The 27,654-nt window shown below is 34.8% G+C and overlaps 1 long non-coding RNA gene across 1 annotated transcript; it reads left to right on the top strand.

The window, feature by feature from the left end:
* Positions 1 to 658: 658 nt before the first annotated feature.
* LOC117334137 lies at positions 659 to 26,636 on the top strand. The gene is made up of 4 exons (XR_004534042.1): positions 659 to 888; positions 8,237 to 8,306; positions 23,156 to 23,225; positions 25,605 to 26,636. It is a non-coding gene; the product is annotated as an uncharacterized LOC117334137 (long non-coding RNA).
* The last annotated feature ends 1,018 nt before the right edge of the window (positions 26,637 to 27,654 follow it).

Here is a 27,654-nt window from a genome sequence, read left to right as displayed (position 1 = left end):
GTTTGATGTTTATCATGCAAACTGTTTAAAAAATAAAAAAATAAAAAAAATTATATTGTAAGCTTTAGGCTCGCATGATATCATGTAACAGCACTATTGGTTTTCAATGTACAACAAATTTTACCTAGTACTTAAAATTGTTTTATAGTCTTTAAAAAAAAGCCCATGCCCAACACCCCCCCCCCCCCCCCCCCTGCTTATCGAAAATCTTATCCCCGAAGATATAATCATTTCATTTTCCGAAATTTTGGCCCCGAGACCCTCGCCAAAAAAACAACAAAAAACAAAAATCGATAAGACAGTTCTTTAATCATTGACGACTTTGACAGACCCTTGATCATTACACGCTATGACAGACCTTTGATCATTTACCGGTTACTAACCACTTTGACAGATATTTAATATCTAACCGGTATGACTTATAATTAGCGTAGAAACTCTATAACATATATTTACTGTAGAACTGCGATTGGAGACATTTACTAAAGAACCGCTATTCAGACATTTACGATAGAAGCCCTGTCTATATTTACACTTATAGAAAAAACATGATAGATTTGTTTTGCGTAACCGTCACGGCTGGAAGGTGTCTCGTTATTCCAGGTAAAACCCAACTTGACCTTGACCTACAGTACGTCTGGCTTAGACTTGGTCACAATGACCAAAGTAAAGGGCAAGATGTAAGTTTTAAATCCAATTGTATCCTGGCAAATTCCTTACCTGCTTCTGGCCAGGTTGTGTTTTACCAAATAATGACTTGCGGTATCGTATCAAGAAATCGAGAATTCCAATGTTGGGCGTGATTCATCGTAAAAGATCGACTACAGAACAAAGAGTCGATTTGACACACCCTACAACTGCACATGGATATTTACCTTAATTAAGGAGGTATGATATGATTTCTATTGTGAAACATAAGACATAAGGGGGACTTTGAGTTTATGTTTATATTATTAATATGTCCTTGTACAAATGTATGAGATTCAGACATATTATATTTGAACAGTTGTCTGCATGAGCATAAATGTATCCGTATATACATAATACATATATGTGCACATGACTGTGGTTAAAACAGAGTTCAACAACAGGTTGGTGAGTTAGGTTTCCTCGTTTAGTGTATGTCGTCTGCTAAATTTTGTGTTCATGTAGGACAACTGTATGCATCACAGGTGAGTGAAATATGACGGGGTAGAATGTTGTTTTGAATAATGCCTACACACAGTGAAGACGCGTTCCCATTACAGTCTATGCAGTTGATTTTGAGTACTAGTTTCAGTAGTTTCCTCCAAGCAAAATGTGTTATCAGACTTTTGTTATCGTATAAAATTAAATTATAATAGATTTACGCATCTTAAATAAATACAATAATATCCACAATTAAAAGGACGTTTCTATTATTGTATCGATATCACATATCTAATGACAAAAGCAAGCTTCCATATAATAATTTCAAATGTTATTTATTGATGAAAATCAATTATTTGACATCAAATGGGATATTTTATCACCAGAGTAGAATGATAGCTGCTGGCCAACATCCATTCTCATTTCTTAAGAATATTCCTGTTGTCACGGGATTAGTTAGTATAATGGACAGTGACTGGCTCATTACCGAAACTGGTTATTATAATACGGATGATGTTATCTACTGAAACAGCGTATGCATGATACATTCTGTATAACTTGAACCTAATATAAACCTAAAAATTAAGCAATGTACTTCAGGTAGTAACCTACACGTACCATTAAAACGTTCGTTTGGATACACGTTTCATTTTATTTTCAGTGATTATTACAGGCTTGAACAAGTTAGAAATCAAACATTAAAAATATGTAATCTCAATGTATGTTTAATATTACTTTGTTAATTAATTTGTCTGAAAATTACTACAATTGGATTATGTTATCACCAGAGTAGTGTTGCATAGGCTTGTCAAATACCACGTGATATGCTATTTGATCACTAGAATAGTGATATATAGGATTGAAAAATATCAAGTGATATGTTATTTGAGAGTAGTGATGTATAGGATTGAAAAATATCACTTGATATATTACTTGATCACCAGCATAGTGGTTATAGGTTTGAACAATACCACGTGATATATTACTTGATCACCAGTAAGGTGACGTATAGGATTGTAAAATACCACGTGATATGTTATTTGATCACGAGAGAAGCGATGTATAGGCTTGTGAAATATCACGTGTTATTTGATCACCAGTATAGTGATGTATATTTGTAAAATACCACGTGATATGTTATTTGATCACCAGAGTAGTGATGTATAGGATTGTAAAATACCACGTGATATATTACTTGATCACCAGTATAGTGATGTATAGGATTGTAAAATACCACGTGATATATTACTTGATCACCGGTATCGTGATGTATAGGATTGTAAAATACCACGTGATATGCTATTTGATCACAAGAGAAACGATGTATAGGCTTGTGAAATATCATGTGTTATTTGATCACCGGTATAGTGATGTATATGATTGCAAAATACCACGTGATATGTTATTTAATCACCAGAGTAGTGATGTATAGGATTGTAAAATACCACGTGATATGTTATTTGCATGAACCTTAATGAGCTGATTACATCTTCCCTGCTCAATAGAATCCTACCACTCATGGATCAGTCTTAATTTAAGTGTTGTCAATCTTCCTCGAATGAGTTTAAATTATTGCTGACAAAAGAGTTGGTCGATGATAACTTCACTCACAATTGCTACCAACATCCTTTGTAGAATATTATTGTTACGCTTATAGGTTGATAGCTACCCTATTGTCACGGCATTAGTTTGTATAATGGACAGTGGCTGGTTTATGACCGAAACTGGTTATTATAATACGGATGATGTTATCTACTGAGATAGTATTTATTACCGCATGTGTTATACTTCTCTATAGGTATGTTATACATCGGTTCTTTTGTAAATACAGTATTCATGTACAGTATACATATCCATGTGTTAACAGAGTGGTATATACTGCATTTGTGTGTTGACAGAGTGGTATATACTGTATTTGTGAGTTAACACTGTGGTACATGTTGATATCCTGTATTTCTTTGTTGACACTGTGTTAGGTGTCCTTCACCTGACGCTGTGACAAATGAATCCTTATTTATCCCGTTTTGGTTGATGTGTCGTTGTGATGACGTTTTATTTGAAATATCCTTATATAAACGTCTTGTTTGACTCGTCCTTAACCTGAGCTGTTATAAATGTATCAATACCATACCATTTTGCTTGATGTGTCCTTAACCTGCGCTGTGTTAAATGTGTCCTTATATTGACGTCTGTGTCATGTGTCCTTCACCTGACTCTGTGGTAAATGTGTCCTTTTAATGACGTCTGTGTTATGTGTCCTTAACCTGGCGCTGTGGTAAATGTGTCCTTATGTTGACGTCTGTGTTATGTGTCCTTAACCTGACGCTGTGGTAAATTGTCCTTATGTTGACGTCTGTGTTATGTGTCCTTCACCTGACGCTGTGGTAAATTGTCCTTATGTTGACGTCTGTGTTATGTGTCCTTAACCTGACGCTGTGGTAAATGTGTCATTATAATGACGTCTGTGTTATGTGTCCTTCACCTGACGCTGTGGTAAATGCGTCCTTATAATGTCGTATGTGTTATGTGTCCTTAACCTGACGCTGTGGTAAATGTGTCCTTATAATGACGTCTGTGTTATTTGTCCTTCACCTGACGCTGTGGTAAATATGTCCTTATGTTGACGTTTGTGTCATGTGTCCTTAACCTGACGGTTTGGTAAATGCGTCCATATATTGACGTTTGTTTATGTCGTTAACCTGACACTGTAATAAATATGTCCTTATATTGACGTTTTGTGTTACGTGTTCTTAACTCGATCATGAATTAAATGCGTCTTTTTGGTGACGTTTTCTTTTATGTGTCCTTAAACTGACGCTGTGATACATGTATTTTATAATGAGGTTTTGTTATATGCGTCCCTTACCTGTCGCCGTGATAAATGTATTATTATGATTACGTTTTGTTGTATGCGCCCTTTACCTGTCGCTAGGGCAAATGCGTCCTTGTGATGAAGTTTCTTGTATATGTCCTTTGCCTGAGGCTGCGGTAAATGTGTCCTTATGATAATGTTTGTTGTATGTGAAGTTTACCTGATGCTGTAACAAAGGTGTCATTATACTTACGTATTGTTGTATGTGTCCTTTACCTGACGCTGTGATAAATGTGTCATTATACTGACGTATTGTTGTAAGTGTCCTTTACCTGACGCAGTGATAAATGTGTCCTTATGATAATGTTTGTTGTATGTGTCCTTTACCTGACGCCGTGATAAAGGTGTCATTATACTGACGTATTGTTGTATGTGTCCTTTACCTGACGCTGTGATAAATGTGTCATTATACTGACGTATTGTTGTATGTGTCCTTTACCTGACGCTGTGATAAAGGTGTCATTTTACTGACGTATTGTTGTATGTGTCCTTTACCTGACGCTGTGATAAAGGTGTCATTATACTGACGTATTGTTGTAAGTGTCCTTTACCTGACGCAGTGATAAATGTGTCCTTATGATAATGTTTGTTGTATGTGTCCTTTACCTGACGCCGTGATAAAGGTGTCATTATACTGACGTATTGTTGTATGTGTCCTTTACCTGTCGCTATGGTAAATGTGTTCTTTTTCAGTGATGTGCGATATGTCACGCAAGTGTTTTGATGCGACTTTAATCTAACAAGTAAAGGTGTCAAGTTCGAAATGTGTATAATGTGGTCCATCAGTCCGATGTCACTGTAAGACATCTGTGTAAGACATCTAAGATATCTGTGTGCACATTATGGCTTCGATGTTGGTGTCATATCTAACTGCTGGGTGGAACAATGTTTACCTTTGTGATTAGATACAGGCAGAGTACCGATAGCGTAAGGTAATCACGCCGTACATTTAAACGGTGACAGGATCTCGACCGACTTAAACGACAATATTGTACTTTGCACCATTATTCAGATAGCTGTATTTTATCGGCGCTCGTGACATAAAGCCGATTTTTAAATAGGAGCGATAGGTAGTGGAATATTGGTGAGTCATTATTTAACTAGATAGTTGGACCTGGTGTATCACGAGGACTTACTTTTCTGTTGGAAGGCACCTATGGAGGATCTTTTCACAAGGTCATTGTTAGATTATGTCGCTAAGTCTCGATATGTACTATTGACATTACCTCTGTGGTAGCACACTACGGTAGGACAGGCTGGCCAGGGGCGATTTTTTTATTAAGCAAATAACTCCTGTATTATGATATGCATACAAAATGAAAAAAATAAAAATGTACACTATAATTGGTATATTCAGTATGAAGTAGTACATACAGGCTTCACATTTGTTGAAACAAAAATTAATAACTTGTTCCGGATTTTCCGCAAGTGTTTTACACAGGAAATTTAGTTTTGCCTTCAGCGAAAAATCGAAGCCCAAAGAAAAGCCGAGATAACAGAAAAACTTAATTTACCAGATATGTCAAAACCAGATTAATTCTGTGTTTGGGATAGAGATATTTAATTTCAAATAAGATTCAGAAAAATATTGTCTAGGGAATTGTCATTTGGGGTCAAAAATCATAATATTTTTAAGCTGTAACCATGGTATTCACAGAAAATATAAATTGACTTATCCTTCAGAGCTGTATCAAAATTGCAAATGTTGTACAGATTACATATATATCTACTTTATTAGAGGTTATAAGTAGGGTTAACTGTGCCATATTTTTCAGAATTGGGCATTTTTACTGTACACTGCTACCTGTATAACTTTAATTACTTAAAAAAAAATGAAAATTGAAATCATTAAGTTTTTCGCGAATGTTCTGAACCGTTTGGACACTGCACATTGAATTTAAAAAAAAGGCGAAATAATTTGGACTTTCATTTATATTTATCTATCAACTGCGACAATAAATATGTCAAGATACATGTTACATTGGATAAATCTGTCTATAATCTAATGTTGGGATCTAGCATGGTAACAGTCTATGGCTATGAAGTTATTTCGTACACTATTTTTCAATACACGACACTGTACTACACATTTACGAAATCAATACTCTATTCATGGTTTATCTTTTTTAAATACCAAATTGTTAACATATGCTGAAATTTGAATTCAAGTTTCCATGCCTTATATATCATTAACGGAATCAGTGTCTTGATGCATATTTGTACTTCCATGCTTGATGTGACGTCACCCAGGACCGGCTTGGGTCTTTCATGAGAGAACAAGTCATTTGCACTGATCCTCTAAATAACAATCCGCGAAATGCTCTGTGGTGTATTGAAAACTTAACTGAATTATCCACAAAGGTTTTTTTTTATTTTCAATTTAGATACAGGTTCACACTTATTGTTTAAGTCAGGCACTGATTTACAATCCTAATGATAGGACCTGTTGCAAAATGGCTATCATTAACATGTCAACTGTTATTATAGAACTGTGTATCGTCTGTTCACATCAGCAAGTATAAACATGCAATTGCAATATTTAGCTGCAATGATTCCAACAGAGAAAGAAAAACAATACGTTTAGTTAGTCTACAAACAAGAGGCCAAGGGCCTCGTAGCTCTCTGGACGTTTATTTGAAATCCAGCTTGTTTGTATATACAGTTACGTGCCAATTTCAGTCTTTAAATAATTTTTTTTAAATTTTGCTATATATTCTTTGTATTTTCAATTTTTTCCATGAATTTTCCTGACTTTGTGTATTGATCGTTTTAAATGAAATTTTGTACTCTGATAGAGAATTGTTTCCTGTTTCATCCCATAATATTTTCACTGTTTTCCGATGTATATGACTAGAGAAATCATATTTTTTTTTTACAATACCTAATTTTTTGAACGCCATTTCGACGTTATTTTAGTAACGTCATATAGTGAAATGGCGTCACGGGAAATTATCAGTGTAGACAATTCTGTATTGCTCCATAAATACTCAACGGAAAAATAAATAAATATTATGAGAAGAAACTATGGACATTTCTTCATAACATGACGAAATATTGTCAAAATCTGTTCATAAACAATGTCAGGAAATTTCATTGAAAAAATGTGGAAATGCAAAGAATATATAGCAAAGGAAGAAAAATTGAAAGACTTTTGGCACGTCACTGTATTTGACCATTCTCTGCATCCAGAGGGCCTGTATTGCTCACCTAATTATTTCATGCATTTTATGTTTACATCAAGTAAGCATGTTGATTTGAGAAAATCATTTGGATCATTTTTGTTGATTTTTTGTGTACTTGTAGAGAATTGTCTTCTGCATAATCTCATAATACCTGCACTATTTCCCGGTGTGTATAATCATACTTCGTAATTTATTATTTTAATATGATTTTATTTCGTTACATAATTCCAAAAAAGGTCGTCACACGGAAGTTAACAATGCAGAAAAGTCCTTGCTTTCAAGAAATTAAGTTAATATTATGAGAAGACACTATGGATATTTTATAACAAATGGACAGATTTTGTCAAAATCCATTCATAAACAATTGGAAATACTAAGAATACATAGTAATGTTTCATATCAGTGTTTGACAGGGACGTATACGTATACCTCGCAAGACACTGTACACTGTAGCAGACGACATAATGTATATAAAGTAACACGCATAGCAGCAAATTTTTGCAGCGGCACAGGGAAACGTGTGTTTCAGCACATTATTATATACACATTACAGTGGGTTGATATAGGAACTTTGCCTCATAACTCCCCAAAGTAACGCTCGGCATGTCCCGGTGACACCGAGTATGTCCAAAATGACACCATAAATTGACGATTACTCGAAAATGAAAACATTAAACAACTCAAATTTCTTGTCAAATCTAGTTCGTGTCGACCCCAATCATGTGTCTTGAAATCCATTCTGACAGTCCCACTGTTTCTGATATCATCTGTCCACAAAATTTTAATAATTCTACTTCCGGCAAAAACTTGAGAATGACTGCGTAAGCTCTCCTGGACTCTGTCCAGAGAGCTAAAAAGGAGATATCAGTTTTTTGGACTAGGCGACATTATTTGTGCAAACTGTGTAATATTGAAATGTTAAACTCTTATATACGGTTAAAAAATCTACCTGTATACTAATTTCTCACAACCTATGTGGAGAGTTCCAAAGCATTGGTGTGTTACAACGATGCCACGATAAATAAACTCGTATTCATCAATGTTTTATTTGCAGGTGACCCAGTGATCATCTATCTGACACCAGAGAGGTTGTATCACTACGGAGCAGAACTATGGCAGGCAACGTGAGTTGGTTGTGTTTACTTTTAGATCCTGTTTTAATTATATGCACTTCTATTGAGAATGCCATATCTGGTTATGTTGAATGAGTCCATGAACAGTTCAAATGTCCATATATTATCGACATGAAATAATCGCATCAATAAATGTTTTCTAAATGGCATGAATACAAAATACTAGTAGTACAAAATTGACGTCAGTTATTCAGAACCGGTAAACTGTGAGGTGTGGCGTTAATATGAAATATGCATAGAACTACCTCCGACAACATCCTCATTTTAACAGGTTATTGATAGGACAACGAATGATCGTCAGTATGTTTTGGGGATTACGTTCAAGGTGCTATCATTCCAATATAAAAACAAGAGGTCAATGGCCACATTATGTTTTATTTTGTTTTTAATGTGCAACTCACATATATTCGGTAAAATGTTATACTTCATAACGGCTGTATTTCCCAGCAAAACTATTACACGTAGAAAATTGTGTAATTGACAAAGTCTAACATTGCGTGCTACTTTTGAAGAATGCGTTTTGTATTTAAACCAATATTAATTGATTAAAGACTTCTATAGAGATGCATCGATATACTAGTAAAGAGGGGGTACTGCTATATAGATGCTTAGATATACTAGTAAAGAGGGGGTAGCATGCCCTATCGTCCTCTCCCGTTACAGCTCGTATTAAGTATTAGTTTGTACTTGGTGTTTCATATACATGTCTATGTGTATTTAAAAATACTACACGCCTCTGTCATGCTTACGTCATTATCATCAAAAACTGTAACAAGTTTAAAAGTACAGTTGTCTAATCTAGACTTTAGGAAACCTGTCGTTAAGCACAGCATCATACATCTGACGCTGGCCTAGTGAGGAGGGGGTAACATGCACCGCCAACTATTCCTGTTATAGCTCGTATAAGTATTATTCTGCGCCGGATTTTTTCGTAGCTACAGCTTTACATGTGTATGTGTGTGAAATACTGTATTTATGTGACCGTTAAATTCAGAAATTTAAAAACACACCTGATCACCAGACCTCGATATATAGAAATAAAACCAAAACAGACAAGTATAGATAGCATGCATTTGTAGCGGATCTAGTGAATTTATATTTCACAATATTTTACTAACAATACATACAAATATTTATGCATGCAAATACATCATTGTTAACAAAAGAATCAGACAACAGGCTAAGCCTATTTAAGTCTTCTTCCAGAAAAAACTCCAGGTTAGACCTGACCGAAAGATGTTAGACTCCCTCTTTTGATGCTAAAGTATAATTGTAAAAGTATTGAAGGTAAATGTATTTATACAAGAGGAGGGAGGAACCGCATACGTCCTTCCAATACATAAATAGAAGGTATAATTCATTAAACAGTCCATTGGCATTGCTATGATTCATAAAAATAGCATTAATTTTTAGTGAAGTAAAGGACAGCATCTTTCTGTAAGGCCTATAAATAATGACTTGTATGTAATACAATAATCAACAAGGATTCACTCACACATGTTGTTACAATATACACAAACAAAACTTGCTAGAGATAGAAATATATATCTCTATATATTATGTAGTATGTTTACTACCAACACCATGCTACAGAGAGAAACCTTTGTTGTATTAAAGATATTTACACATTGTTGGTAATAAAAACATCTATCTATGTAGCAGTAGTATCTATAAATCGTGTTGGAGTTTGAATGAGATTTCTTAGTTAATATTTAGTTAGGAGTTTAGAAAGATGAGAAGTAGATTTCATTGTTAACAGATCAACATTAATATAACCAGTAATAATAATGTTATGATTAGTATTGGTGAGATTATCTAATATATTGTCAAGTTTGTGCCAATATTCTACTGTTGTATCGGAGGTCTGTACAAGTTTGTTCCAATAGTGTACTGTTCAGATGTCTGTAGAAGCAACAAAGAAACATTTTTTTTTTGGTTTAAAGTGTTGATTTCTAGAATCATATATTCAATATTTTCAGTTTCTAGGTCGTTTCTACGATTAATAAGAAGATTATTTTTAGTGTAAATCAAAATGCCACCACACTTGATGTGTCTGTCTGTCTCTACGTCTAGGATTTAAGGCAAGTTATATATCTATCACATTCATACTTACAAAGATTTAGATAATACAAAACAATAGCAAAACAGTAGTTACATGTAATACAAAAACAATGTACTCCATGTGTACATAGTACACAACAAATTTCAAGCATAAATAATAAAAAAAAGTAAACAAAGAATTATGTTCATTTACGCTACATAGATAACAGAATATATATATATAATGTATTTAATCAGACATATCTGATATAATGAACTGTGAGAAGGGAGATAATCACTAACATTAAGATATAGTCACAATAATGTAATTATATTTAACTAGTGAGGTGACACCTGAAGGATGTCACAGAAAGAATGAAGCGTAGTGAGGGGCGATAACTCTGTTTCAGCAGTTTTCATCAAAACCGCTCAATATCTAAGTTTCGACCAAAAAAAGACTGTGCGGTTCCTAAGACAAAAAACAAAAACAAAAATACAGTTGAACTTGCAGTCACCTAGTGCCTCCTTTTACCAAATTAAATTAAAATCGAACTATATCTAAATTTCCACCAATCAGAGGCAAGGAATTGGTGGCCATTTTGTTTAAAGCGTGAAAGTGAGGCTACGACAGAAACCGGTGTCCTTGATGTAACTTATATATCAAATTTCATCAAATTAGGACGATATCTAAATCCGGACGAATTACAGACGTTTCGCCCCAATGTCACAATGTCCCATGCCACAATGTCCCAATTTTTTTTCCTAATGTCCCAAATTTCTGTCACAATGTCCAAAGGAGGGTGTCACAATGTCCCAAATTATTTGGGACATTGTGCCTGTCATTTCCACAATGTCCCAAAATACCTTGCCACAATGTCCCAAATGTTACCACAATGTCCCAAAAATATTTCTAATGTATATTGCACATAACTACATCTATTACTACGATAATATTGGTAACACCATGGACATATGACTTTGAAAACTGGTTTTCTAAGGCATGTAATTTTTTTATCGGATAGATTTAAGATGTCATATTTCGTTTTGATGTTATCTGTTTATGGTTCTGTTCTTAAGAATATATAAAAAAGAAACATGATATATATACGTTCCGATATATAAATCCCGATGTACTTAATAAAATATAAAAAGAAACATGATATATACGTTCCGATATATATGCCCCGTTGAACTTTATAAAATATAAAAAGAAACATGATATATACGTTCCGATATATATGCCCCGTTGAACTTAAGAATATAGAAAAAGAAACATGATATATATACGTTCCGATATATAAATCCCGACGTACTTAATAAAATATCAAAAGAAACATGATATATACGTTCCGATATTCACTCTCACAACTTTCCATCTATTTAAAACATGAGAAATATTTTTGGGACATTGTGGTAACATTTGGGACATTGTGGCAAGGTATTTTGGGACATTGTGGTAATGACAGGCACAATGTCCCGAATAATTTGGGACATTGTGACACCCTCCTTGGGACATTGTGACAGAAATTTGGGACATTAAGAAAAAAATTGGGACATTGTGGCATGGGACATTGTGACATTGGGGCGAAACGTCTGGCAACCCCTTCGAATTCGTACATATCTAATTTCATCAAGATGGGACAATATCTAAATTTGAACCAATCAGAGCTCAGTTGATGCATGGTGGCCATTTTGTTAAAACGTGAAATTGAGGTTACATCCATGATGTACCTAGATATCAAATTTCATTACAATCTGACAATACTTTAATTTGGACCAATCAGAGGCCAGTAATTGGTGGCCATTTTGTTATAATGTGAAAGTGAGGTGACAAGAGTTGCCAATGTCCCTCGATGGACCTACAAACCAAATGTCATTAAAATTGGACACTATCTCAATTTGGACCAATCAGAGGTCAGAAAATGGCGACCAGTTTGTTAAAATGTGAAAATCAGGCTACGAAAGTGACTGGTTTCCCATGATGTACATTCAAATCAAATGTCATTAAAATAGGACAATATCTTAATTAGGAACAATCAGAAGTCAGGAAATGGTTGTCACTTTGTTAAAAAAAAAAGTTAAAATGAGTTTTGGTTTGTTTTTGTTTAACGTCCTATTAACAGCCAAGGTCATTTAAGGGCCTGCCAAGTTTTGGAGGTGGAGGAAAGCCGGAGTACCCGGAGAAAAACCACCGGCCTACGGTCAGTACCTGGCAACTGTCCCAGTTAGGTTTCGAACTCGCAACCCAGTGGTGGAGGGCTAGTGATAAAGTGTCGGTACACCTTAACCACTCGGCCACCGCGGCCCCCTAAATTGAGGTTACGAAAGTAACCGATGTCCCATGATGTACCTACATACCAAATTTCATTGCAATCGGACGATATCTAAATTTGGACGAATTTCCTCAAAATATAGGGATTAACTTGTTCAGATGTAAATCTTCATGATTTTATGGGAATTAACTCAGCCCAATTTCAATCTTGGAGGAAAAGGTAAATAATTCATACTTGCGCGAGGAAAATCCCATTTTTTTGTATTTGCCAGTGGAACCAAAATACAAATAGAGAAGGAAAATTGTTTGGTTTTTTGCTAAATCTATTTCAATAAAATGGCATTTTGAGAATTTCCCTTTTGTTCAAAGTCATGATCAGTGTCTGTGTCAGTGGTCCATGTCATGCAAATTAGAAAATTTTGCAACTTCTTATAAGTAGTGTTTGGAATCACTATAAAGTTCTTGATCGATCAATCATGAATAGAAAGGGAAATATCAATAATTGCTACATTATAATTGATAATTAATTTTAAAACACCATGACTAGATGAGCGAGCTATCTCCTTTATCTTTCCCTGATGAAAATTAGGTAATTAACAAGTTTTAAATTGTTATAAGTGAATTTGAACAATACTTTATGTAAATGAAGCTTAATCAAGTACAATTAACCATGTTCTTCTTCTTTAATAACTTTTTTTAACCCTTTTATCTGATAGCAATTTGCCTGGTTGCTGAAAAATAACTGGCATCTCTTAGTTTGGGGCCTGTTCTCATTGTAGTAGTTGGTGACTACCTCACCGAACAACATGTAGGTGGGCTGTCGTACGTATGCCGGCATCCAGGACACAACCATGACAGCACTGAAAATAAATATCTTACTCTTACATGTTTGATTTTCTATGTTTTCTGTGATAATCACCCTTTTATTTTGAGGTTGGTCTCTTTGTAGTAGTTGGTGACTATCTCACTGAACAACACATTGGAGGCCCGTCGCACACCATCAGTAAGGAAAGTACTTTAAAGTGTCTTGTCCAAGGACAACCGCAATTTACTGCGGTGTGACGCCTTCAATTGCAATTAACTGTTCAAACTTCTTTATTGTTTTGTTTCTACAGTATATTTACTTCAGTAGAACACAAGAGGGAAATTGATTGTGGCCAGAGGCCTGCAAAGTAGAATGCGCCTCCTGATGTTAATATATTTCCATTGCAGTGTGGGCCTGAAAACAGAAACATACTTTGCGAACTATTTACACAGGTCCCTGTGCAGCTGTATTCTACCTGTGTGCAGATGGCATTTCGAAGACTATTTTGTAAAATTTTGATATTTAAATCCTGTTATATAATTCTTTGAAATTGTCAAATAATCTCTATAAAACATTTGTAGTAAATTAAAATAAATCTTAATACAAAAGTAATAAAATGTAATGTATACAGTATATGGTTCCCCAACTATAATAATTTAAGTTGACTTGATAAGATATGATAACTATATAATAGTTCAATTTCTTTTAATTTGTCAGAATTTATTTCTTGCACATTCTTTTCTTCGACATATGTAAACGAAAGGTTTGATTAAATATGTTACAGTTAGAATGGTGTTAGAGGTAAAAGAATTCTCAAAATTTTCTGATTTTTACCTGTTCGCAGATGATATTTCCAAGGAGATTATTTGATAAACGTATGATTATTAGATAAATCCTATTAATTCTTTCATTTTGTCTGATTATTTTCTATAATACCTTTTGTATAAAGTTGAAATTATTTTAAAATCAAAGTATCAAAACAAATAATGTTACCTTTATAACATGGTTTTAAACCCAGAATTACTGAATTTAACTTAATGTGACATGATAATTAAGTTGTTTAAGTATAATTTTGTTACAACAGGTTTCTCGCAATCTAATGAAATGCGACAAAATGAATCAATTCATTATTGACATTATTTTAGTACTGTATAATTTTGTCAGAACAGGTTTATGTAAACAAATGTTGAAATAGTATTTTAGGTAAAGATATTTGAAAATTTACTAATTTCAACATGTGCATATATGACATTTTGAAGAAAAACTATCTTATAGAATAATAATAAAATATTGGCAATTCTTTGATTTTATCAAGTAATTTTCAATAATACCTTTTTTAATATGTTGATATTGATTTAAATTAAAAAGATGAAAATAAAAACAAGGTTTTAAACCCTAAATAAGTTAATTATTTAACTTAATGCAACATAACAATTGACATAATTTTAGCTAATTTTAGTAAAATTGTCAAAACCGGATTCACGCACATGGCTTTCTTTTGCACATGTAAGCAAAGGGTTGAAAAATGTTGATATGGAATTTATAATAAAGTAACTTATAGATATTTAAAAATTTACTAAGGGCCTGTTTCCAAAGTGGCCTCTTCTCTGATTCAAATTTCCTGTTGGTGGTGCATCGTCCATGCCGTTGTGGTCACAAATCTATAAAGTATAAAGATTTAGGTCACTTGGTTTGTTTTTTATGGCTCCTCAAAGTTGTACCTTTCAGAAGCTGTCTAAGTGTTGATAAAATGTGCATGCTATGTAAAATATTAATGAAAATGTAATCATGGTCATGATGGTCACCGTAAAGAATACATTCATGGCATGATTGTGACAAAAAATCATGTTTCCATCGCGCCATTTGGCTGTTTTATGGAAGAAACAATCTCAAAAATGCCATTTTCGATGATAAAATTTTAGACACAAAAACTGTGCTTTTAAGAGAATACACCATTTTATGGGCTTTGGATGCAAACCAATTTTTATCCTATTAAACAGTACGTAATATGCTATTGATGAGAGGGAAAATCATCAACATGTAAGTGGTGGAACATTTTCAAATCTTGGGTTGAATTAGCCTATGGTTGAATTGCCGATTTTCGACTTTCTTTAGATAATTAACAAAAACACGAAAGTATTTGCTCGGTATGTTGAGAATATGTACACAGATATGAAAAAAGTGAGAGAAACACTTTTTCATAAAAAAAATTCCAAGATGGCTACTTCACAAGTCCCCGTGGTTGAAGACATTAGCTGACAAATAGACAGAACAACAAACAAAACGTGTTCCTTATGATTTTTGTTAGTTTTCGAATTTACGGGAGTGTTCATAGCTACGGGCGATTGCATAATACCTATATTTATAAGTTTGGTTAGTCACATTGTAACGGGGATCTTTCATATCGAGCCCCAAACATACTTTCGACATATGCACTCCGTTGCCGCATGGAAAACTATTTCAAGTTTTTGGTCGGAATTTCTTCACCTGTGGTTGTAATGGTCGAGGGTTTTCCAGCGCCCTGTAATACCCAAGGTAGTACAAGATACTAGAGATGTGCGCTCACATTCCCATCGTTCTCTCTCCAACTGGGCACTGGCAGTAGTAGTCCTCTATTGGGGCCTCATCATCGGGTGAAACGGGGAACCGTATCCAAACGTTATATTTCGTTTGGCTTTTGTGTCGAGAATGTATTTGACATCGGAGAAGGTATGGGGAGTGCTGGTTAAGCCACACCTCAGTCTCCGTCATCACTTAAATATTCGGCAATGTAACCAGGAGCCAGAGATATCTGATACGTTCCACACGTAATAGTTCTCAAGTAATCGAGATCGAGACGGGGAAACAGTACGGAAGATGCATCCATCTTGACAAACTCGGACCTTTCCCGTCTAGATAGATCCGGATCTGTCTTGACTCCCTGAGCTAAGCCATTCGGTGTTGTCAAACGGTCCTTCATACGTTCAGCCATTAGCCTATCTTTGGCATCTCTCTCTGGAGATCTCTGGTAGATCGGTCCTCTAATACCATTCAGACAGGCTGTGACGGTCCGAAGCAAAGCCTCGATGACATTGATAAAGCTGTTAGACACCAATTGCGTTCGGAAGAACGTCCAGTGTTTCAGACGACCATGATAGGATTCCACAATCCGCCTCGATTTGGCGATAGTTCTGTCAAGATTTGCTTGGACGTCAGAATGTTGACTTTGACCGGGTTTCAGGTATGACGGTATGCTAGCATTGAGACCAGAGGCTTCGAGAACTGGTGGGACATCTCTAAAACCTCGGTCAACGATAACATTGTCATCTGGTTGTAGCCAAGTAACTAGCTTGTCCATGACATTTTTTTTGTAATTGTAGCATCATTTTCGCTGCCAGTGAATGGTCCTACTGTGTCCAGAATGTAGCCATTTGGTAAGGCGATGCTCATGAATTTGAGATAGTTTCTCTTCTTCTGGCCACAGTAGGACATTCTCTGGAGCTTGTGGTTGGAGCTTTTCTGGATATAAATATAGGTGCCATCTAATATGGCAGTGGCTTTATATCCAAAAAAATGCTTCTGAAAAGACAGTATTGTGCCCGAGCAACTGTTCTCTTGTCAAGTGATCCGGACCTAGACATTGTGAGACTATCGATGTGTCTAATGCCTGTACTATGGAGTGGAAAGTTTTGGACACACTTGACTTGGAAATTCCAAAAGGAGAAGAACACTGACTCCAGGAAATGTCGGTTTTCAGTTTTACCCAGAACAGTAATAGAGCATTGTGTGTAGTCTTGGTATATATACCAGATGAAAGATACGGGGAACAGTGCGAGTGGATTTCGAGGAACTGATCTTTGGACCAACCTGTCCAGGCCATGCATGCCGAGTCATCAAGAGAAGAAAAGCTTATTGCAAACGCAGACTGGTTCTGTGAAAGGACGTGCGACACCTCTAGGAGTTCATTAATGATTTCGGACGAGGAACCTCTACCATCAAGGACAACCTCTGTAGACGGATCTAAGTCGTTACCAATAAGATGAATGGAGCAGACGCGGGATGAGGTTGGATACCACAGTTTGTGTGAATAGATCAGGTGATGTCTTGCACGTTTTGGTAAGACAGATGATTTTGTTCCATTTATTGCAAAGGTAACAAGACAGAGACAGCATTTTGTGTGTGAAGATGATCCATTCAAAAGATCATGAAGGGTCAGCAACGGCAGGATATGGGACGGGGAGTCGTCTTCTTCCTCTATTTCCTGGTTCTGCTCGTGTTCAGGTTCAGGCTGATTTTTGTTCCGAAGATACTTCAAGTAGCACTTCTGGTAAATAAGTGCTTGTTCCTTTGCTGACATCAATCCGTGTTGCACCAGCGTATCTAGGAGCCATTTATATTGTGGACTATTTACATTGCGTGCACTTCTGTTCTTATTGCCACTACGTTTCTTGAAGTATAGTTGACAGCCTTCTCCAACACATTTACCTTCCACCTTGAAACAATAACGATTGGTTTATGAAGCGTCGATAAAGTAACAAAATAGCAAGCCACCGATGATTGCTGTAAACAGCTAATACTTAGTAGTTTGGTACAATTATGCGAAAAAGTGTGATAAATAACGAACAACTAATTACACAAAATAACAAGAAAATATAATAAATCACATTCAATACCTCCAAGAAGCGCAGAATCGATTGATTACTTAGAACAAAATAATGTATTTCATATGGATAATCTATATATTCAATGTGGCGTGGTCGGCACAAAGAAAGTGAGACAAGTCAGGGTCCCAACCCTGACAGAGCCACAACGCTTTGGAGATGGGACAATACAACAAGGAAAGTGAGACAAGAATAGCTAGCGTCGAGTCAAAGATTCCGTAAACGTATAGACAAAGACAAGAAGATACGGATAAATGTACAAGGGCACATGATCAGATAATTCAAAAGAGGACAACTTGAGATAGAACAGTATTCATGTATCAGGGTGACCTCAGTGTAAATCTTTATATCAATACTGTCATTTAGTCGTTAGATATCATAAAACTGTCATGAAAATATCCGTTCCGATATTCAATATAAAATTTTGTATATAATAAGCTATATAATAGGGTTTCAGATAAGGTTGTTACTCATTTATCCTTTTCTTTCAATTTACAACCACATACAGGCGGCGATATGAGAACGTTCCACCATATGGAATTAGCTGATTTTTGGTACACATATGAAACACATATGTAAAGCTCTATCCGATTTTATGATGGAAATTTGCATCCAAAACTATATAACGGGAGAAAATTGCAATTTTATGGCATTTTGCTTCATAATTGTGTCTCTGCAAGTGCTTTTTCATCCGAGAAAATTTTTGTTTGATGTTTTATGAATAAACACGATGTTTTGGAAATATTTATCAAAAGAAATTTATACTATGTTGCGAATTATTCATAAAAATACATTTTCACTGACATTATGAAATCTGGGTGTCGGAAAGGTGTAAAATTATTTTTCGGAAAAGAAAAAAACTGTAGTTGAGCTAGATAAGAAATTATACGGGGGCAGGCTCTTATGGAGAATTAACATTACTGGAAACAGGCCCTTTATGAAATTTCAAAGTCGACTAGTAAAATTGTGATAGCTAAAACCTGGTTACTCTTTGATTTTGTCAAATAATTTTCCATCTTTAACTTTTTTGTAATAAGCTGAAATTAATTTAATTTCAAAAGATGAAAAAAATTACACAACATCTTTCTACACCCAAAGTAACTGAATTTTACTTAATGCCACATAATAATTGACAATATGTTAGCTTAAATTTGTCAGGAAAGCTTTCATGCATATTATTTTCTTCGGTGCATGAAAGTGTAAGGTTAAAATATGTTGTATGGTATTTGAGGCAAATATATTTGAAAATGTACTTCATTTACTTATTAATACAAAAGATGAAATAATTTGTCACTGTCCGAAGAACCATCTAAATAAGGGGCAGGTCAGAGACTTTTATTTCAAAATCTAAAGCATTTGAATATAAATATTTCATTAAAAATTCGAGAAAACAAATGTTATTGAAAACCAATTGATCAATATACTGCTAGTGTGTACTGAAGTACATGTACAGTAGTTCCTTGAAAGTTCGTGTCATCGTAAGCTGATATGTATGTGATATGATTCTCGAAACGTTGCTCCTCGACATAAACAACTGATCAAGATATCAAAACATAAACATATATCAACTAGGCCTAACGAAACAGTAATTTCATTAAACAAACAAACAATCACAGGCGTTTGAAGTTCTGACTGTAAACTGAGATATAATACCATATAAAAAATAAGGGTATTTACTATAATTTTTTTTATGTGGTATTATATCTCAGTTTACAGTCAGAACTTCAAACGCCTGTGACTGAACGCTGGTCTGGGTTGACGATGAATACCATTACTGATCATATCAAGCAACAAATTTGGTCATAGTAGAACAGCTATAACCTACAATGTCACCTTTAATATGATATAATATTAAAAAGTCCTGGTCCTGGCGGTAAAATGTAATATAACTCACTTTGTCTGCTGCTTAAGCCTTGAGTTGAACGAGTAAGCGGCGTGAAGTCGCCGGTGTTATTCTATCCGGAACTCCTCGGGGAATCATTTCAGCGACAATACCCGATGAGTTCAGGATGGCGTTATTCTATAGTTGTCCTTTATATATGCGGACACGCCGACCAAACCAGTTGTGTCAACAGTTTCTCTTACGTAGAAATTTCATAATCAATCTTAACGGACCTGTTTATGTTTCTGCAGGCTTAGGAAGACATCATTAAGATGATTCGCCCTAAACAAATATAAAACCAGCTGATCCATAATTTTGTTAATGCTAATAACTTGATATGCCTACCCGGTGTATCTGTTCAACCGCTAAACGGAATGGAAACCCCGGTCTTACGTCATCAAAACAGCCGGTCTATTTATAGGAAATTACCCCTGTGGAGTGGAAAAATACTGAAAAGGTCGAAAAAAATAGGCAATTTTCAAAACAATCTTGTGACCGTTCTGTTAAAGAAATCGAAAAACTAAACAGACAGTTTTCTTAAGGAAACATTTATCTATTTACATGTACATTATATATGTTTCTGGATTTTTTCCGGAATTTTGAGGGCGATTTAAACAGAACCTCTTACTTAAAATGACGATTTTGGCATGTTTGACCCAAAATATCTCATAAATACGAATTTCCACAGGGATACCAGATACATCCATACTTAGATCGAGCCGAGTTTTACAATGGTTCAAAAGCCCATCAAAATTGTATGTGTCATTTTTTTCGCTTTCAATTCGCTACAATAGCCGGCAAAAATCGCGAATTAGCTCATACTATCATTACGTTCCGTAAGGAACGATAACGAGTTATCGCCCCTTACTATACTTCATTCTTTATTGCATCTAGAAAATTACAAATTTTCATTACATATATACTGGTACTAAAACCACATATGTTATATATATTTGCTATAAAGATTTTACAGTTGTCGACAGTTATAAAGAGAAAGCTAATAAATAACATAGTTAATGAATTACACAGCCAGTCCTCTTAGGGTGTTTTGGTAGCCAGGTCACATCCACTAGCCAAGAGATATAATGAATTATAGCTCTTATCATTTAAAGTATTATTTCCATGTACAGCTTATTGAAGATAATCAGACCAATCGCCCATTTCTCTTCCTGATAGTATCTGCTCAGTTGTAATTTACAACAGAGTCAAGAAAATCGAAACAGACTACAGTTTACCTATAGTAAATCAAAATAAGTAAACGTACTAAGCGAATAAATGGCAAGAAACTTTCTTCTGGCCGATAGCCTTGTGACCTTTATTCTCTTTTCAAAATACATCAGTGTCTCATACATTAATTTGTCAAGAGACATAGTTTTAATACAGCGCTGATTTCTTGGTTAGGGTTTGTCGAAAAAATAACCGAAAACTGACCAAAATACACATGTTCAGATAATAAGCTAGAAAAAATGAAAACAAGACCGATCATAATGGATTACAACTCACTCCTATTTAGTATGCTAGTACTTTATAGGTACATGTACCTTTTATATCCTATAGAGTAAAATGAAAAGTACATTGCATCGAGGGGGGGGGGGGGGGGGGGGGGGGGGGGGACCGTGGCGTCCCACTTTTAATCTATGTTATATGGAGGACAGGTTCCGGGTGTCAAATACCGCTAATTTTTAGAATCATTGTTTCTTTACTTACTTTTTTTCAGAAGTCGCAAGCTTAAACGCAAGAACTACATATATTTCTAGAACAAGTGATTGATCCATGATTAAATTCCACATTGTTACACTTGTTCTTGCTTTTAACATCGCGTGTACATGCACAGGGGTTCGGTTTTAGATTGTGAGTAATTTATAACTTCGGTGAACTACCGCAAAACAATCCAACATTCATTTACATTATAAACCCTTATAAAAGGTGACAAGCTCTCGACCAACTTAAACTACAATAATGTACTCTGCACCATTATTGACAAAGCTGTATTTTATGGCGCTCGTGACATAAAGCCGATTTTTAAATAGGAGCGATAGGTAGTGGCATATTAGTGAGTCATTATTTAACTAGATAGTTGGACCTGGTGTATCACGAGGACTCACTTTTCTATTGGAAGGCACCTATGGGGGATCTTTTCACAATATAATTATTAGATTATGTCGTTAAGTCTCGATATGTACTTGTGTTTATTTATTGACATTACCTCTGTATAAGTCAAATTAATTACTTGAAATTGAAATCATTAAGTTTTTCGCGAATGTTCTGAACCGTTTGGGCACTACACATTTAATTTTAAAAAGGCGAAATAACTCGTACTTTCATTTCTATTTATACATTAACCGCGACAATAAACATGTCAAAATACATGTTATATTGGATAAATCCGTCTATTATCAAATGTTTGGATCTGGTATGGTAACATTCTATGGCTACGAAGTTATTTCGTAGCGATAATGTTCGTTACATGACACTGTACTGCACATTTACGAAATCAATACTCGATTCATGCCCAGTTTATCTATTTTAAACTACCAAATTGTTAACATATGCTGAAATTTGAATTCAAGTTTGCCTGCCTTATATATCATTAACGGAATGCATACATCAGTGTCTTGATGCATATCTGTACTTCCATGCTGGTTGTGACGTCACCCAGGACCGGCTTAGGCCTTTCATGAGAGAACAAGTCATTCGCACTGAGCCTCTTAATAGCAATCCGCGAAATGCTCTGTGGTGTATTGAAAACTTAACTGCATTATCCACAAAGTTTGTTTTTTATTATCAATTTCGATGCAAGTTTACACTTATTGTTTAAGTCAGGCACTGATTTACGATCCTAATGTTAGGATCTGCCACAAAGTGGTTATCATTAACATGCCAAATGTTCTTATAGACCTGTGTATCGTCCGTTCGCATCTGCACGTATAAAACATGCAATTTCAATATTTAGCTGCAATATTTCCAACAGAGAAAGAAGAACAGTACGTTTAGTTAGACTACAAAAAAGGAGATGTCAATATATTTCGACTAGGCGACATTATTTGTGCAAACTGTGTAATACTGAAATGTTAAACTCTTATATACGGATGAAAGATCTACCTGTATACTAATTTCTCACCACCTGTGTGGAGAGTTCCAAAGCAGTGTTGAACGATGTCACGAGAATTAAACTAATATTCATCAATGTTTTATATGCAGGTGACCCAGTGATCATCTATCTAACACCAGAGAGGTTGTATCACTACGGAGCAGAACTATGGAACGCAAAGTGAGTTGGCTGTTTTTTACTTTTAGATCCTGTTTTAATTACATGCACTTCTATTGAGAATGCAATATCTGGTTATGTTGAATAAGTCCATGAACATTTCAAATGTCCATATATTATCGACATGAAATAATCGCATTAATAAATGTTTTCTAAATGGCATGAAAACAAAATACTAGTAGTACAAAAATGGACGTCAGTTATTCCGAACCAGTAAACTGTGTGGTGTGGCGTTAATCTGAAATATGCAAAGAAATACCCCCGACAACATCCTCATTTTAACAGGTTATTGATAGGACAACGAATGATCGTCTGTATTTTTTAAGTATTACGTTCAAGGTGCTGCCTTTCCAATATAAAAACAAGAGGTCAATGGCCACTTAGGTCTCTGACAACTTTTTTTCTATTATCTGAGAAGACCCATTGTGTTTTATTTTGTTCATAATGTCAATATACAACTCACACGTATTCGGTAAAAAGGTATACTTCTTAACGGCTGTATTTCCTAGCAAAACTGTTACACGTAGAAAATTTTGCAATTGACAAGTTCTAACATTGCGTGCTACTTTTGAAGAATGTCGTTTGTACTTAAACCAAGATTAACTGATTAAAGACTGCTATATAGATGCTTAGATATACTAGTAAAGACGGTGTAGCATGTCCTATCATCCCCTCCCGTTACCGCTCGTATTAAGTATTAGTTTGTACTCGGTGGTTCGTATACAAGTCTATGTGTATTTAAACATACCACACGCCTTTGTCATGCTAACCTCTATCATTATCATTATAAAACTGTAACAATTATGAAAATGCAGTTGTATTATCTAAATATAGGAAACCTGTCGTTAAACACAGCATCATATATGTGATGCTGGCCTAGTGAGGAGGGGGTAACATGCCCCGCTAACCACTCATGTTACAGCTCGTATTAAGTATTATTCTGCACCGGATTGTTCGTAGCTACAGCTGTACATATGTATGTGTGTGTAATACGACTATTACCGCTGATGTATATATGTGGCCACAAAATTAAAAAAAAAAAAAAAAAAAAACACCAGATTACTAGACCTCGATATTTAGAAATAAACCCAAAACAAACTAGTACAGATAGCATGCATTTGTAGCTGATCTAGTGAATTATAGCTGGTGAGTTTTCATATCATTTCTGTGTCCATGTACCGCTTTATTAGGATATTTAGACTTATCGTCTATTCTTCAACTTGCTATTATATGCTGAGCTGTGAATTACAACATAACAAAGGGAATCGAATCAGACTACAAATAACCTGTCCAACAGCATTCCGAGTTATAGTAAATCAAAATAAGTAAACGTACTAAGCTAATAAATGGCAAGAAACGTTCTTCCGGCCGAGAGCCTCGTGACCTTTAGTCTCTTCTCAAAATACATCAGTGTCTCATTAATGCGTCAAGAGACATGGCTTGATACAACACTGATTTCTTAGAAAATGTTTGTCGTAAAGATAACAAAACACTGACCAAATCATACATGTTCAAATAATAAGTTAGACAAAATGGAAACAAGACCAATCATATTTGATTACACCTCACTCATATTTAGTAAGCTTGTACTTAAAGGTACCATTAGATTCGTTCGAGTGAAATGACTGGTGCATTGCAAAGCAAACTAGAATAACGATGACCGAAAATGTAACGAAAATTGTCGTTACAGCAGTCAGCTACTCTCGTAGCCAAGGCATTACAAAATATAGTTTAAAACAATGTTTTGACTATACGATGTTGATCTATATTAATACGACATTTTCAAGATACAATACTCATTAATAACAAATATTTGTTATTTTATGATAAAAAATACCATATCCCTAGCAATACAAATTCAATGGGAATTGTATTTAGTAAAGTATGTGTGTGATTCGGTCACCTGAGAGCTTGGTTATTCACTGAAGTTATAAATTACTCACAATCTAAAGCCGAATCCCTGTGCATGTACACGCGATGTTAAAAGCCTGAGAACAAGTGTAATAATGTGCAATTTAGTCGCAGATTAGTTGAGGATTGATGTGATGTTCTAGAAATGTATGAATTCATTGTCGTATTTTCATTTTTGGATGCGAATTCTGAAAAGAATTAAGTAAAGACACAATTGTTTGAACATTTTGAAAGTATTTGACAGCCCGGAACCTGTCCTCAATTATCATAGATTAAGAGTCAAAGGGACGCCTTACGATAGTTATGTGTCCATGCGCTCGATATAGCACAATGCTGATACCAGTCTGTTTTGTGTTGTCTAATTGTTAAAATTGATACTTCGTTATTTGTGATCATCAAAATTATTTCAATTATTGCATTGTAAATTGTAACATCTGAATGTATATAGTCGGTTATATTGTTATTATTCAGGTCGATTTGGAATTGCGGCAAGCTGTTGGATCTGGAGATATATCCGAAGTTCGAAAACTTTTGGAAAAAGGAGCAGACCCAAACAAGGTAAAAACTTTACTCCTACAAAGTCGTGGTAGCCAATAACGTATTTTAAATTAAAGCGACCACTTTCCTACCATCCGTTTTGAGTTAGATAAAGTGGCTTTGTCATAACATCCTTACAATGTTAGTCTGTTAAACTTACAGACTTTATTGGATCGTTGAAAATAAGTTATTCTTCATGTTAACACTAAAATAATCGTTTAATTATTTCATCTCTAAAATAACGATGTTTATACACAAATTAATATTTCTTACATCAAATATAGATAAGTCTCAATTTTGCAATAAATTGTTGGTAGAAAAAGCTATCTGTTTTACAACATTACGCCTACCGCTTTTGTTTATTTGAAGATTAACCTCACCCAGTCTGCTGTCAGTTCATTACTGTTGGTTTAATCTTTATCTGACCTACTATGATAAATACGATTTGTTTTATTCGTTTTAACAATTTTAACATAACGTTCTGGGTACTGCTATAAGCATTCCGGCATTTCAAACGTTAATAAAACATTTCCAAAGAAGTCATCTTTGCTTTAGACCGCTCTGATTCTCAAGGGGTCACAACGTCGTCTGCTTGTGTTTACAGGTCTGACAATGCTTATCGGCAGTGTCGGGTTTAAAACATTGGCCTTATTTATAAAAATACATAAATTATGTCAGATAAATATATGTATATCATACTAAGAATAAACCGATATGGTTACATGGTTAACGATTAGACGTTTCATCTGAATGTGAATATCACTCCGTTACTGTACTGAATACTAGGCCTACATGCTTTTTAGCTCGTCTCTTCGAAGAAGAGTGAGAGCTTATGTCGTCACTCCGGCGTCGGCGTTGGTTTTTCAAATGTTAAATTTTTGGTGCAAGTGTTGAAAGGCACAGTAGTTTATGGTAATATGGTCACTGTTAGGGTCAAACTATCCCTGCCGGAGTTAAACTAAAAGATTTTTTGGGAAAAAAACAGATTTTTGAAAATTTTTCGACTTAGAAAAATGTTTGCGTTAAGTTTTTGGTGCTAGTGCTGAAAAGGTATTAATACATCACTTTATAATTGTACTAGGATGCTGATAATTGGCAATATAGTCCCTATGGAGTAGGACAATCCCTTCCTGGAGTAAAACTTAAAAAAATGGATTTTTTCTTTTTAAATCTGTGTTTTTTTGTTTTTTTTAAATCTTTGGACTTTGTGTTAAGTTGATGTTGTGAGTGTTGGAGGGCATAGTAATACATGGTATTAGGTTCCCTGTGGGGGTTAAACTATCCCATGTCGGAGTTAAACTGAAAGATTTTTTTTAGGAAAAAAACACATTTTTTAAATTGTTTGTGCAAATGTTGAAAGCTATTAACACATCACTTTCTAATTGTACTAGGGTGCTGATATTTGGTAAAAGAGTCCCTATGGAGTTACACTATCCCTTCTTGGGTTGAAACTAAAAATGAAACAATGTGAAAATGCTCACATTAGACAATTTATACCGGTCCACATAATTCAAGGCAGACAACTCTCATGAGGATAATATTTTGTCAAAAAATTGAAGAAATAAGTCCAAAAGTATTTACATTTGTATTTAATATAATCGTTTTAATCTAAAACAGCATAGCTTGTCTCCCAAATGTTTGTCAATAAATAATTTATATATGTATGAATTGGCATGGTTTTGAAAGTTGCATGAATTCACAAAACATAATTTGATCAAGTAAACAATATAAATATTATTAATGCAATTTGCGAAACCATTTCAATTAATATATTTAAGTTATTTATTGACAAACATTTGAGAGACGAGCTTTGCTGTTCTCCAATAGCTCTTGTTGTAATGGTATAGTAGACTGGCCTACCCTACAGGTTTGTCACTTGCCATTAAAAACCTGCAAACACACATAATCAGTGGGCAATGATAGGAACTTGAATAAAAGTCATTAATAAAACAGTTTTAAGAACATGTCAAACACCTAATCCGAT

The sequence above is a fragment of the Pecten maximus genome, chromosome 9 (assembly GCF_902652985.1).
Source record: "Pecten maximus chromosome 9, xPecMax1.1, whole genome shotgun sequence".
Taxonomy (NCBI): domain Eukaryota; kingdom Metazoa; phylum Mollusca; class Bivalvia; order Pectinida; family Pectinidae; genus Pecten; species Pecten maximus.
The sequence above is the reverse complement of the archived record's forward strand: the minus strand, read 5'-3'. Positions and strand labels throughout refer to the sequence as shown.